At 41.3% G+C, this 15,550-nt stretch overlaps 1 protein-coding gene across 6 annotated transcripts in view; it reads left to right on the top strand.

Moving 5' to 3' along the window:
- The window catches only part of CNTN4 (contactin 4), a 581,748-nt gene that overhangs the window by 26,370 nt on the left and 539,828 nt on the right, over window positions 1-15,550 (top strand). The window contains exon 1 of one of the 6 annotated variants that reach the window (XM_090021953.1): window positions 14,868-14,934. The exons of the other annotated variants lie outside the window; for them this stretch is intronic. The gene's annotated coding sequence lies outside the window, so the exon portion shown is untranslated. Of the gene's footprint in view, window positions 1-14,867; window positions 14,935-15,550 lie in introns of those variants that run through there. 6 annotated transcript variants of the gene reach the window in all.

The raw sequence follows: 15,550 nt of genomic DNA, 5'->3' as shown, positions 1-15,550 counted from the left end.
CTGCCACCAATATAGCTCCTTCAGAGCTGGGAGAGCTCTGAACATAGTGGATAAGGGAAGGTTTCATGGCAGACGGATACTGTGCTCTTCATGAGCTTGTAAGGATTTCATCCATTGGAGAGGAAAGGAAGATATTTTGGCACAGGGGATTGGCTCTTCATGCAGCTTCTCAAAGACGGCAATGGCCTGTTGCATGAGAGATGTCACGGATCTGTGGCAGAACGTGCTGACACTTGAGGGGAATGGGCTTTTGGAGCCATAGCCCTGAGTCCCCTTGATATTAGGGGCAGCACACATGGATGCGGTTCTTTGGCTGTTGTGACAACCGATAAAACCTCAACGTTTCTTGACTCGAGTAGCCTAAGAGGAAGGTGAGCTTATGTATGTGTGGGGCGTAGTTGCATCCTGTACAGTTGGGTCAGACATAACATTTCGGCTGTTGCTAAAGCTAGTAAGACTTTAATGCTTATTTAAAAAGTGGTTCAAGTATGAATGCTTAGATATTACTGTAATTAGTATGTCTTGCTGCAGCTGTTGATATGGTTGGTGGTGTGTCTTTGTGATGCTAATATTTTTCTAATGCGCAAGACTTTTCTTCTATATTGCACAAATATTATCAGTCCTTATGAAAATATTGCTGCAGTTTAAGTGCACAGTGTGTATATTATCCTCAGTGTTTTATGGCTTAATGGTTTATTGCAAATTATCACACCTATACCCAATAGCTATTTGTTTAGTTTATTATTTTGGCATTTTATTATAGAGGAAAAAGCTCTGGGATCATAATGAGATCCTGCCATTTTATTGCTCTTTCCACCAACTTAATTTTCTGAAATAGGAATAGAAAGGCCCAATCCTGTGAGACTCTTGAGAACTCTCTCCTGCTAATCTTCCCTGAAGCTTTGTACAAGATGGGAGCCATATTATGTGGCTCTTGGGAATAGGAAGCATAGCTCTGCTGCTAATACCATTTTAAATGGACCCAGTTCAGCACACATCTTGTCCACTCTGCTCTTCAGGGTTTCTTGTAAACTTCCTGCCTTCCTCTAAGCACTTTATAGGTAGAGATGAGAAGAAAGCTTTTCTGCTTTTCTGAGAGCATATCAGTTTTCAAAGGTGTAAATAAATAAATAAATAAATAAGGTAGTTTTGCTACTCGAGGACTAAATTGACAAATTTAACTTGTAGTCCAAATGATAAACTGTTGCCTTGCTCAATTTGAAAAGCATGCTGCAATTTTAACGTTTCAACTCAAAGGATCAACTGAGCAAAGTTCAGTATGAAACTTAACCCACGCTTGCTTTAAACTTTATTCAGCCTTGTTGAAGTGGTGGCTTTTGAGTGTGTGTTGTTGTTTTTGCCAGTTTTTTTTATTTTTTTATTACCAAAACTTCATACAAGTGTTTAACATCCCTAGGATTTCCCCCTAAGATTCAAATACAATGTTCATGACATCGCTGGGCTTGAATACTCACAGTAACAGTAATGAAAAATAGAGAACGTATCATGGAGAAGCGAGTAAATAAAAGAATAAATTTGCTTCTGCTACTACCTTTCAAGCTTAAGTCTGCCATATTCCCAGATTTTACTAAAGTCAAGAAGGAGAAACTGGGAGCTTTCCAGCTCAAGACAGATTTAATAACTTCAATAAGCAACTAAAGTGTTGAGTAGCTCCAAATCCCCTTGACCTTCTGAAGTCCAAGAAGTTGATTTGCTGGTCTCATCAACCTGGATCCATGGGTCAGATTCTCAGCTGCTGTAAACCAACAGAGCTGCACTTTAAATTGTTGTAGCTATTATAACTCACCCTAATAGAGCATCTGATGGTATACGCCCATTTACAAGTAGCAATTCCCTGTAATTTTAGTTTTATAACTGTTAAGAAATATCAGGACCGATTTTAAGTAAATTTTATATAAGGATCTGCCTATGGATAGATTATAACCTCATCTAAATTGCTGGCTGCATGCTCAAGCTCTGGTCTACCAGGTATCATCTTGATCTGCAATGAAGTTGCAGTGGGGGCTGCCACATTAGACTGTTGCTGGAGTATGAGAGAATTCAAAATATTATCTCGTTACTTTTACCCCAGTGTTGTCCATTTAATATACATTTTTATGTGATTCGACAATGGGATTTCTTCAGTTTAATGCAGTAGAGAAGCTAAATGAGTCAGTAAATGTTAATGTGCCCATGTTCCTCGTAGATAGCTAGTTGCCCTTGAAACGATATCAATAAGTGGCATTTATATGGTATTATGAATGTGTTAATTACATGTAGACAGAATAATGAATAAGCAAAGGTCAAGGACAAATGCTATTTTCCCAGAAATACTCATCAAAGAGCTTCTAATATTTATGTCATTACCCTAATTGAATATTCATTGCCCCTGGAAGTATATACTGTAAATAACATGCACTCGTATCTTCTGAGCTAGAAGTTACTGTGTAGCTTGCAGGGGGGTGACATTTTTCTAAGAAAACTAGACAAAACTGGCTGGCTACCCCTTCTAGCGTAGCTCAATTTTGCTTTTAGCTTGACTGGGTTAGGTTTCAGATTTGTGCTTGGGCTGACTTGTGGGTGGAACTTGGGAGCTTTGGATTTGAAAGGGAACCAGTTCAAAATGGTATATTTTGCTTTCATGTAACTTCCGAACCTCCAAACCCAGTGCATTGCAAGCGTAAGCATGGCAAAATAAGAAAAACTCTCTGACTCTTAAGAATCAAATCTGCCAGCTTTCCCAAATCACTTGGTTTGTTCATTTGATAATGCTTTTCATGAGCTGGGGATTTTTAAAAGTGAATTGTTCTGTTGTGTTTCTCATTTCCATTAGCTATCCATAACCATGATTATGTGGGTGGTAAGTATTGTTTTGAAATGGACTGAATATGCAAAGGAAAGTAAGAAACACTAGCTCTTCAATTTGAGTGTTAGTTCAAAAAATAAGCTTGAGTCATGCATTTTGTTTAATAAATAGACAATTACTGTTTTGGTGTTGATACTACTTAGGTTGGCTGGCAAAACAGCAGGGTAACTCAGCAAGCACCTAGAAGCTATTATGTTCAAGGAAAAGCTGAAGTTATGAATTCTTTGTCTCACAGGACCTCCTGTATCTGTCATTTAGAAGCATCTTTCCTCCAAATGAGTTGATGTTCATATATGAAAAATTCATGTAATAGCATAAAAACATACTGAACAATATTTTAATGCAGTAGTCTGAAATTATATTAGCATTTTATTTTTCTTATAGCTAACTGACAGTTTGGATTGTTAAATCAGTTTGTCTTTGTCTTGGGAGAGCATTGATATACGTTTTCTCTGTGGCATTTGTATGCAGATATGTTGCGTCATATTCGAGGCAGAACTTTTTCTTTTCCCTTTCTCTCATGCTTTACCTGCCTTTTCAAACCGTTTGCTATATATAAACAATGATTTAAAAAAAAAATTTTTTTTTTTTTAGACTCTATTGAAGTTAAGTGTAGCTGTCTCAAGTCTGTCCCAGGCATCTCAAACTCGCATGGGACCCTGGGCTGGATTCAAACTGTGGGGCTCCTTGCAGGTCTGATTCAGCATGGGGCATGAGGCTACCACAACAATGGCAGTGAGATGGCTGGTTGCACCAGGGGGAGCAAACCCAGGGGCAGTTCCTGTGGATTGTCATGCCCAGCAAGGCCAAAGAGCTCCCCTGTGTTCTTTGGCAGGCCAAGCCTCCAACATCCAGTGGCTCCCCAATTTAGCCTGGTCAGCTGAACAGAGATGCTCCATGCATTGGGTCCAACCTGCAGGCTGTATGTTTGACACCCTTGGTCTATCCAATGTAGTGGCTGTGCTGGATTGTTTCTTCTACCCTAGTGTGAATGCTAGATAATACTGCTTTATAACTCTGATGTATACAATAAGGAGATTAATTGGAAATACAGAGAAAAGGAAAAAGGTCGGAAAAGAAAGAGACAGATTCATAAATTTCACAATCTACTTTAACACAGGTTAGCTGACTTCAAAAGCCAGAACTGTCTTGTTGAAATACTTCTAAGAATGAAGGAGCCCGGTGAAGTCAACCAGAATCTTTCCATTGACTTCCCTGGGTTTTCAAAGGGCTTATAAGCACTTCAAAACAGGCCTTTTCTTTACCTGTCTGTAAATTGACTCTCGCATTGTTGCCATGATACAGAAAGCAAACAGTACTGATGGTCTTCTACAAATTACTGTCACAAGCAAAGAAAGTGACACGGCTGTGACCTAGTCCTTTAAATTGGAAGGTAGGTGAATTCCTATGTTTTAAGGATATATATTTTTGACCATGTAAAAGAAGAGGGTGTCTGCACAAATGCACTATTTATTGCATTGTCATTGTAAAAGACAAACCAAGGGCCAGGTTGAACCCTTCACTGTCAACACCAGTGTATTAGAAATATCCCCTAGATGGTACAACGTCTTTTGGAAAATGAATAATGTTCTTCTTGATGATTTTCTTCTTCCTGCTTGTCTCAAGATTTATGCCTGAGGAAAAAGTCGACTTCTATGGGTGTTGGCTATAGGTGCCGGTGAATAACCATGTAATAAAAAAGCTTGGTTATTTCTAGCATTCTGTAGTTCACTAAATGGCTGGATTTTGTTGCATGATTTTTTCAAGCCTTTTTTAAGCTGCTTTTGGATTCAGCAGCAGCTGAATCAATTCCATGACCAAATGATGCATACTGTTTGCATGATGTTCCCCAATTTATATATTACCTGGCATTGTATAAGTTTCACTCCCAAGGCTTGGATCATCCTACCTGGGATTTATGCAATACATTCATCAAAGCCACTTCACCTATCACTTTTTTCTGAAAAACAACAACCTCTTCATTACATGTGCTGTCTAACTCCAAGAATCCCACCATATTGAAATAATAATGTGTACACCTGATTACATGTTCAGTTTAGGTCACTTTTCTTTAATAATCGTAGTCTGGCACAGGGATAAATACAAAGGCATGTTAACATCTCTTCTCATTCTCATTCTGTTAGTAACGTTGATGTACTGCTGATGGTTTTAATGGAGAAAAAACCCAATACTCTGTGATTTCCCTGGAGGACAATAGTCTTGGTCTTTTCACATAATTCTCTTTTAATTACTGACAGTATGTTGTGTATATCAAATGACATAATTTTTGTCAGTTGTTGCTGTTTCATTCAAACTACTATAATCCAGTCAAGTATAACAATAGACCACACTAAACGAGGCACTCCTTCTCCAGTCACTATTGGTATTGATGCTTAATGTCACTACTAAGGCAAGAGAGACCATAGAAAGGTACCAACACTTCAGAGACACAGCACGAAACATTTGCCCTCATAACAAAGGGATAGTAGCTTGTCCAGTATCCCGTACTGCTGAAGCATCCCTCATAATTTGTCTCTTGCTATCAGCCTCTATATCTTTTGAAGATCCACGAAGTGCATGTATACCTCCTTGGCATGCTCCCAGTTGTTTTCAAGGACCTGCTTTTAAGATAAAATCAGATCTGTAATGCTTTAACCTTCACAAAAAAGCATACTGCTCTTTCAGAAAAGTGATGCTTGTCAGTGATGAGCTTCTGTATTTCCCATTACTGTAGACTTTGCAGAGATATTTCGAATGATTCTCTGATAGCTGGTAATCTCCAGAATCGCCTCTTAAGTAGAAATCACTCTTAAAGGCATCTTGTTCCTGTACTGACTGCCTGCCATTTGTCACAGCTATTAACTTGGGATGCAGTGGGCTCTAACAGATAGGGTGCTAGACTTGAGTCAGGAGGCATGGGCAAGTCACACCCCCTCTGTATCTACCACACTCCACCCCCCTCCTGTCTATTTTGAGCAAGGTCTTTGTCACTCAGCAAATAAGTAGGACTGATCTCAACTCAATCTCTGGGCACCTCTATGACGACATAAAAAATAGTTAATTTTTAGAACTTGATATCTCCCAAACAGATAGTAGTCTCCCTAAAATTGACAGCAGTCCACTGGAAATGCTAGTCCATTGGACTCCGCTCTGCTTTTTTTTGTTTCTTCCCTTTACCAGATAATTTCCATGAAATTTGTTTCTTATTCCCATGTATTCAAATGGCAGCATTAGTCAGCTGCATGATACTGCATTTCTAAAATTAATTCCAGGGTGGCATGCACTTCAGTGGGATCCCTAGACTTCAGATTCTTACATGGCTACTCAGGATGTATGATATATATTTAAATTCCATCATATTCATCTGCCATTTAAAATTTTCAAATGCATTAATGCTTCTGTAAAACAAGGACACTTTCTTTAGGATGCTGTACTGTCCAAGTCACTTCCTTCTCTTCTTCTCTAAAGATCCTGTTAAAATACAAACACGATGCTACTGGAAGGATTCCTAAAGTCTGTCGGCTTAAATAAATTTTAAAAAAAGATCTCTCTTGCATCTAGATCGTGGTTTGAAGATCAGTACTAACCCTGTTCAGAATACTTTCAGTTTCCAAAGGTGTGGGTGCCTGTAGACATGTAGGACATCTGCTCTGACGCAGGGCAGACTTGATTAGTCGAGTCTGCTGGAGCATGCTAAGGTAGCATGCTCCATCAGCCTTGGCATTTCATGTATTCAGAGCCCCTGTGTTTCAGCATGGCGACTGGGGGCACTTTAGTTACAGCTTGTCAGATGAGCTTTAGTAAAGCTCCGACATGGTCATTTTGAAGCGTGGAACCCCAAATACATGTGATGCTGCGGGTGCTTTAATTTAGAGCAACTCCCAAGAACCACTTTAATAAAAGTGCTTCCCACGCCCACCGCCCCTGGACCGTGTGTAGAGCCAGCTCTAGTGGTTGCATGATGTTCAGAATATGCTTGTGCTTGCACAGTTTTACCATCAAGTTTTTTATTTTGGTTGTCCAATGATTTTGTACAGAAGGGGATGACATCCCCTTACCTAGAAATTAACTACAGCCTCCTTTCTGGGGTTCCTAGGTTGGTTTAACACCTCTAATCAGATGAATTGTTAGAAAAAGCAGCAAACTCAATTCAGACTCTTTTTTGTAATTTGAATTTCAAAATAAATTATCAGCTTCATTTTGCATGAAGAAAATAGATAATCTACAGCTGAAGGATGACTAAGAGTCAACTTTTTAAAAAAAATTTTTTGGCAAAGAACCCTTATTCCCTTCCCCCACATCTGCGCACACAGTTTTTAAACTGACAGTTACACCTACTCTCAGCTGAACTTCCTGTAAAAAGCTACTTGTCTGCTCCCTGTCTAATTTTTCAGGAAAGCTTGCCAACTGGAGGCTTGTACATATGGTCCCATTCCCCTTTATGAAATACGTCAGTTCATTTCCAGTGCAGTAATGTTGTCCCAAAAGAATAAGAGTCTTGGGGGCAGTGTCTTCCCTAATAAGTATCCTATTCCCATCCAATACAGATCTGATAGTGGGCAGGGAGCATGTCATGCATTTTAATAACTCTGCCTGTACTTCATCTCTCAGGGTTATTGCACATCCGTTCTACGATGGGTGGCAAGTTGCCTTCTGTCTTCCGATGTGGGATGCCGTTCAGGGTGACTGCAGCATGAAATATTTCTGCATATTGGTAAAACATCACATTAAGTATGAAAGCTCTCTTGAAAGCTGTAGCTGTCATAACTCTGCTTTGACCTTTTTTTAATGTGGACAGTAATAAGGTCGGTTTGGTACAGCATGATGTATCCATCAATTAGGTCCCTCATTCTCATAACAAGCCATATAATGCACGCTTAACCTCCAGGTTACTTGGCTTTCCTGCTTACGTGGCCAACAAACCAGGGAGCTGCTTTTCTCTCTCTCTCTCTCTCTCTGTGACTGAGAGAACTTGAACTGTAGTTCAAGCTCCTGCCCCCTGGACCATCCTCATGCCCAGGTTCACCAAAATGTTCCAGGGGCAGGGTCACACCTTGGATCCCCCTGTCTTTCCTTCTCCGACCTGATCTACCAGGCTTCTGTTGTTTCCTTTTACAAGCTTGAAATAGGATTTAGCAGGGATTCCGTTTCCTCCTCCTGGGATCTTTAATGCTTTTATTAGTCCCAAGTCCTTCACCATGCTTGCTGGGAAGACGCATTGCGATTAGGCATTGTCCCATGTAGAAGCACACAAAAGTGTGGGCCACAAACAGCCTTCCCTCATCATCTCGGGGCTTGCTGTCTTGTAGTCTGCAGTAATTGGAATTGCCGAATCATGAAATTGAGGTTATGGACAATGCTGTATATACCTCAGAAATCAATCCTGCATCATTTAATAGTGGGTTTTCATCAGAAGCAAGCTTTATGAAATTGGCAGAGTCTTATTCAACAGCTATACGCCCTACATCGATTTAAAGTAAGTGTTTACTTACTTGGTGAGTGTTGGACCTGCAGAGCTAAGACTGTTTCAGAAGAGTGAGCCTCATGCCTTTGTCGTGCATATCCTCTCTGAGGTTATTAGGATGGTTTCGGTTTATTTTGGGTAAGGTCAGAGCCTTGATTTTTAAGAGCTAAGTTAAATTAGCAGCTGTGGTGGATGCCCCTTTGTTTACAGCTTCTTTTAATTTTTTGTCTTGAAACTGAGAAATAATGAATATGTGCCTCAACTCTGCCATTTTTTAAAGCTTTTTCACCTTTTTAAATTTTTGCTTTGGAAAGTCATCCCCCTTATCTTTGGAAGGGCTACCCCCCTTCCCCACCCTCCAAAAAAAATCTTAATTTCCTTGGGGCTGGTAGGTTGCAGTATACAGTCATTTGAACTCGGACTTACAAAGGTGCCTAACTCCCTCAGAAACCAATGAGAGTTATGCCCCTTTTGCGGATTTAGCCCTTATCCATTGGATAGCATATGTTCAGTCACATCCATTCAGCATGCTGAATGAATAGGAAAAGTTTTGTCTTAAGTTGCTTTAAAGAGAGGGGAGTGTAAAATCTACTTGGTAAATGGCACTGTAGGGGGGTGAACAACTGTTTTAGGCAGAAAAATAGCTCTAAGATGCACCCTTAGGACTAGCTGCCTGCCTTGTTAATTTGGCTAGTAATTTCAGCAAAAAAAAAAATGCATAATGCAAGATATGTAGTCAGTAGAAACAAGAAACAAAATATAATCCAAGAAGCACCAATTATTAGCTCTACTATTCTCTCATGAATTATTTTAGACCTTCAGCACATTCTGAATGAGTCTTTCAATTTCTGTTTCGAGTGTTTGTGCAAAGCACAAACATTTTTATTAATGTATAGCAGACTCGGTAGGCTGGATCGTTAACTGCATCGCGGTGGGATAAGGAGCTGTGAAGCATTCCGTTATAAATCTGTTCAAACGCATGTTTATAAAATAACCTCGGGTTTAAAGCATGCTGCAAAGTTTTACCTTGAAACGACAAAGTTGCCTAGCTTGGAAAGGAATTATTTTATAAATGCAGTGAGGGTGGAGGAGGGAGGGATCATGGGATGGGAAGTATTCCTGGAGGGTTTGAAAGCTTGCTGCTGTTTTTTAGATGTGGGTCACTCAAAATTTAACTACTTTTCAAAAACTGATATGCAGGGATCCTGGTTTTCTCTGTTTTAAAAAATCACAAATTCTTTGCTTTCCGCACCCCCCTCCCTCCCCAATCCATGTTTCGTGTGATTAAAATGAAATACCTCTATCTATCGGAATCATTTTAACACAATGTTTTATTGACATATTTACAATTTTATAACAGTTGGGAAGCCTACCAGTGCCTCAATCGCTCCAATGAAATGCATCCTAAATACCTATAAATTTTGGCATTTGATTTGGGGTTTTTTATCATGGGAAATCAGAGGTCATCCTGCCCCCTTCATTCACTAGGATGCAGGTCCAGTTGCAGCTGCCTCCCCACCCACTGCTTTGTGGTGATGAGCAGCCCTGATATGCCAGTTCCCTGCCCATGCTGCTGCCACTCGCTCATGGGTAGTAGAAGACGGGGGGGGGGGGGGGGGGGGGGGGGGGGGGGGGGGGGGGGCCATGATCATACATCTTTTGTTCCTGGGAAGGAAAGAAAATGTATACAGCAAGTACTATATTTCTGTAAGATGAGCAATTGTAAGTGTCTTGTGTCTAAAAACATTCAGTGCTGACCCAAGTACGAGTTTTTTGATATTTTTTACAAAAGGATATGTTGAATGCTTCTGCAAACTTCCTTTTGACTTCTGTATATTAAACCTTTAGTTTCCAGTAGTGATAACGAACGATGGAAAAGTAGGGCTGGAAGGGCCTCAGGAAGTTATCTACTCCAGGCCCCTGCTTAAGGCAGGGCCATTCCTGTCTAAACACCTGACTAGGATGGTTTATCTAACTTATTCTTCAAAGCTTTGGGAACAACCCTCAGACAACTACCAGGCAGTAATGCCTGAAACATCAAAAACTGCATGCAGAGCTGCACACTAGGGCTTGACTGCGTATAGTGGATTCAATCAGAATCAGGGATTTGTACTTTTTTTTTGATGGGGGGGGAGAGAAATTGCATTAGAAAGTTTTTTTTGGGGGGGGGGTGTTTCCTTTTTGCGGGGCAGGGAGGGAGGTTCTACTCTGTCGCAGTAAGCCTCACTCCCCAGTATATGTACATGAATAGAAGTATAACTTTTCTTGTTTGGTACAGCACCTAGCACAGGGACCGGCAATGTTTTTGGACAGAGTGCAAAAAAGCCCTGCAACCTCAACTTGTAAGATGTTGGTATGCCTGGGGCAGATGGCAGGAGAGCCACAAGGGACCCAATCCTTTTTGTGGCAGCACGGCTCTGATCCTTTCTGTGCCATCCACCTGGAGACGCAGGTGCACCTGCTACTGGCAACACGCCCAGCTGGGGCACCGCTGCCTCCAGTGCAGTTCCTTGCAGCCTCCCCACCTCTTGCTGTGAGCAGCCCGGGCTCCATGGCTGGCAGCAGGGGCCTACCTAGAGCTTGGGCCATCTGTGGCACGCCGAGCAAACTGGCTTCACATACCATGCACTGGCACGTGTTATGGGGGTTGCCAACCCCTGGCAGAGTATGTGGTATCCTGAACTGTAAGTAATGCCCTCAGGCTCTGCAGTAATAGAGTAAGCATCCTGAAAGACAAAAACATTTGACTGAGGATTTCCAGCACTTGATATGATGAGTATTGCTACCTTTTGCTATTTGGTGAGGTATTTTTAAAGTCACAGCTGCTGGAGGCATGCGATTAAGTGAACACATTCAGCTCCAATTTTAAAATCTTAGGTTTAATTTAAGAATCTAGCCCTTTTAGTTTAGAGAAACCAAGAAGCACACGTTTAAAATAAAGGGTCATAAAATAGAAAGCATTTTTGTTTGTTTGTTTGTTTTTATTTACTTAAAAAAAATTCTTGCAAGTTTTAGGGCAATGTCCTGATTTCTTCAGTAGGGGGTTGAAGGTGAAATTATATTCCCAGGTCAACTATATTTTAAGCTTGGAAAGGTGAGGATACAACAACTGTTAAACACAAGACTAAATTATAGAAACTCAACAAATGCAGACTGATGCATAGCACATACTTGCCATTTCATGTAATCCAAAATAGTAGCAAAACTCAGACACAGAGTAATAAAAACTATGCTCAACACGGGCACTAATAAAAGAAGAAATAAACATCATTACAAGGTCAATGTAGCTAAATTGGTATTCTCACTGTATTATAAGAAAGTAATGAGAAACACCTTCAGCCTCAAACAGAAGTCAATAGAAAATCAACTAACAGCTACCATAGACATCCTTTATCTAGCAAGGATCAGAGACAACATGCAGACCTTCTGAAATAACACACACACGGGGGGGAAAAAAGAAGCCTTTAAAAGAGACCAAACAACTTCCAGTAAGCAGCAAAATATAAAATAAAAATAAAACCAGGAAAAACTACCCAACCCCATTATTTTATATATAGATTGTAGAGCTGCCTCCTGCATGTTGGTGGCATAATGAAAGAAATACAGGTCAAACCAGCATTTTGCAGGCATAAAATTGCAGACAATTTATGTTTATAGTTGCAGACGGCCACACAAGTGAAACTAAATTGAGCACTGGATGAGGCAGAGAGGAAGGGGAATCTGAAATGCAAGTTAAAGATAAGGTTGTATAAATTTCTCTCTCCAAGCCTAATCACAACTAAGTACCCTATTGCCAGCAGCATAGAGAACATTTCAGATAATAGATAATGATGGAAATTATGCAGGATAATTATGGTGGAAATAGCAAAATGTGAATGTGCCAACTCGGAAAAAATTGTCACCCTTCTCCCCCCACTCTCCTTGCCACCTAATACAGGGGTGCAATCTGCCATGTTAAATGCATAATGCAACAATATCGTGAAATAATAGATAAGTGATTAACTATGCATTACACTTAACATCTAACATAGTACTCAAAGTGTAATCACCCTAATTTGCAATTGTAAATCTCCTGTTATCAATTAATTTACATTGCACAAGTAGCCATCTGATTATCTTTTTACATAGCTGTATTTACACCATAATTAAATTGTAAGTAATTAGCATGCATTGCACATGCTTATTTGCACCTTGTAAAAGAAATGATGTAGTTAGGTTGGTTAAAATATTTGCAAGTAGGGGAATTGTCCACAAACCTCTTGACCTCTTTGTCCTCGCGATCACATATGCCTGTGAAGGGGGTACAGTGGAGACTTTGGGGGTACTCGACACCTTGAAGTCAAATCCTCTGGGGATCTTTCTATCGGATTATCCACAAAGAGAGGTGCCCCAAATCCCTAGTCGGTCTTGAAAATCCTGGAAATATTTTCAAACTGCGCCTCCTGTCTGGAAACAGAACTTCTAATGAGAGGAGAGACTGCTAGACCCATCTAATACAACCCCCAGTGCAGCCCATGAGGAAGCATTGAGACAATAACCATAGCTCCTGGCTTGGATGAATGCTTTCTATGTAGCAGCTGTAACAAAAAATATTACCCTATTAAGGTAATACCTACTAAGGGTATTGTCTAGGAAAGCCATGAAGGGCAATGGTGGCTTTCACGTTCAGTACTTCTAATAGTAATTTCATTCCTCTCACTGCTGTCTTTCCCTTCTCCCCTGCTACCACCAAAGATTTTTCTTTACAGTTATTGTCCATCTCCTGCCAGGCCATGCTTTAGCATGCAGCGTTTGCCCATTAAAATAAATTAATATTTGCCAAAGAATACTAAAATACACTATTTGACATCAACGTTTCCCCGCTTATGCTAGAGTTGTGATAAAAGCTGGTAAATACTGACATCAGAGCTTTTGTGCTAAACTTCCCCTTACTCCTGAGGTCTTCCCAGGTGCTAGTGCGAGCGCTAAACACCTTCTGTTTCCAGTGACTGAGTTGAGAGCTGAGGGCATCCAGCATCTTGAAATAAAGAACTACTGTTAGCGGAATTGCAGGACAGTAGGTGCATCTACGCGTGCTTTATTGTGGTATATCTGCAAGTACTTTATTGTGGCGTTTACCTGTGTGCCCGCATTAGGGATCAGTAAATTAACTCCATCATAAGATAGCGCTGTTGGGGACAGGACTGTCTTATGGTAGAGTCATTTACTTACACACTCATGGACAGCGACTGGAACTGCAGCAGTTTGACCCGGGGCGGAGCAGCCGTGGCTTGGGAGGCCAACCAGATGGGTTTGCAGTTTGTGCATCCTCATGCCCCAGCCAGCTTCAATGCTGCCACCCGGAGCCTGAGGCTGATTTCCCTCCCAAGCCAGCTGCCAGGTCAGGTCTCCTTTGCCCCGGCTCAGACTGCTGCTGTCCTAGGCACACGTTCAGACGCTGCGCCCAGGGGCAGCTGACTCCAGCACAAACTGCACCAGAGTTTGAGTCCTATTAATGGCTTGGGTAGATGCGCCTGGTATAATCATTGGGATAGCCAAGCTAACTTGGCACTCGTGGGTGACTGGTAATAAAGGGTTTTCCATGTTTGCTGCCAGTGAGAACCTGCATGTGTAGTGAAGGAGTTTTCATCTCTTCTTAAAGAACTGGCTGTACCTAAGAAAGATTTCTCTCTGGCCCAGATTCTCTCTCTTTTTGCTCCTTCTACCCCCTCAACATGATTGCTCTCAGCTATGCTAGTGCCAAATTTGTACTGTCTAGCAATCTTACAACTTAGTAATTTCCACAGTATTCAGATTTTATAGAAATTCTATGAGAAACATCTATCCATATGCTCTGGGTGCCTTAGCTGTTAGATGCAACTCCTCTTAAATGCAGCAGTAGATAATTCACACCGATAATTAGTTTAGTTTTTAAGCTCAAATCCACTTCCCTTTCCACCTCTTCCTAACATTACATTTCTCTCTGCTCTGCCCTGGATTGCAAATGCTGAGGAAAGCTGAAATTCTTTTTGCAATTTAAACACTGGCAGACTGTACATTTTCATTACGGAGGTGTCACAAAGTGGCTAGTCCCTTGAAATAAAGAAGGTGCTGGCCCCCGTGTGAGAGAGCACCGGTACCTGATCAAAGGGGCAGGAGTGTCGCTTGGGACTAGTGAATGGGAGGAGGCTGGTGTCTTCAGGATTTCTCAGAGAAGGCAGTTAGCTGAGCTGGGAGGAGGGGGACATCATATGAATTTCTTGGAGAAGGCCAGGAATTAGAAAAGCAGCAGAGGCGCATGCTGTGGACTTTGCTAAGCTAGCAAAGTGAGGGGGGGTGGGAAACTGGAGAAGGAGAAAGCAGCATAGGGGTCGTTTGATTAACCTGCCCATGCTGGAAAAGGCAGGGGGAAGAGAGAGTTGGCTTCTCTTCACCCCCAAACCTGGAGAGGGCTGAGACCCAGATGAATAGTGGAGGGATTTGCCCGTTTGTTTTACTGAGCCTTTGGCCAGCAGGCTGCAAAGGGTGCTGGAAAAGCCACAGAGCAGTTTGCTTGCTCCCTAGCTGAGGGCAGAGAAGAAACGGCTCCCAGGTGGAAAGCCAGGGGGATTCCTCCTAAGAACAGGTAAGTTCTTGGATGGCTAGTGAAAAGAACTAGTAGAGAATGTATCAAGAGTTCAGAAAACTGGGATATTTGTGTGGAGACATGCATTCAGACTTGTTTTTTGTTGCGATTTCAAGCATTGTTTTGTTCCCCATCTCTTTAAAGGTCCAGTCCAGGGGAGACGTGGGGTGGGGCTCAGTGTAATTGTGTAAAATATGTGGAGGAGTATGCGACCCTTTTGGGGTTGGTGAGAGGAATGGGAGCAGGAGCCCCTGCTATGCATCCCAGCCATGAGCAAGTCTGCCAGACAGGCATCTCCATAGAACTACAGCAATTAAAAGCAGTCCTGCCAATTGCAATTTTTATGTTAAGTCCTGTGATTGTCAGTATTTTTCCTAGAGCCCTGGCTGTTGGAAGAAATTGCATGAGGATCTTAGCTTTCATGGCTTTTACAATAAGTTACTGTTCCTCTGAGTTGCAAATAAGTTTGAAAAAGTGAGGTAAGGATACCTTAAAGACTGAAACCAGAAAGCAAACAGGAAAACAAACAAACCAACCCAATATGTATTTTAATTTTATTTCTAACCAACTGTATAAGATTGGGATAAGGAAGAAAGAAGGAGAACATCTACCCTCT

This window comes from Crocodylus siamensis, chromosome 11, assembly GCF_052110815.1.
Source record: "Crocodylus siamensis isolate JL-2025a chromosome 11, ASM5211081v1, whole genome shotgun sequence".
Classification (NCBI taxonomy): Eukaryota; Metazoa; Chordata; order Crocodylia; family Crocodylidae; genus Crocodylus; species Crocodylus siamensis.
This window is presented reverse-complemented; position numbering and strand designations above follow the sequence as displayed.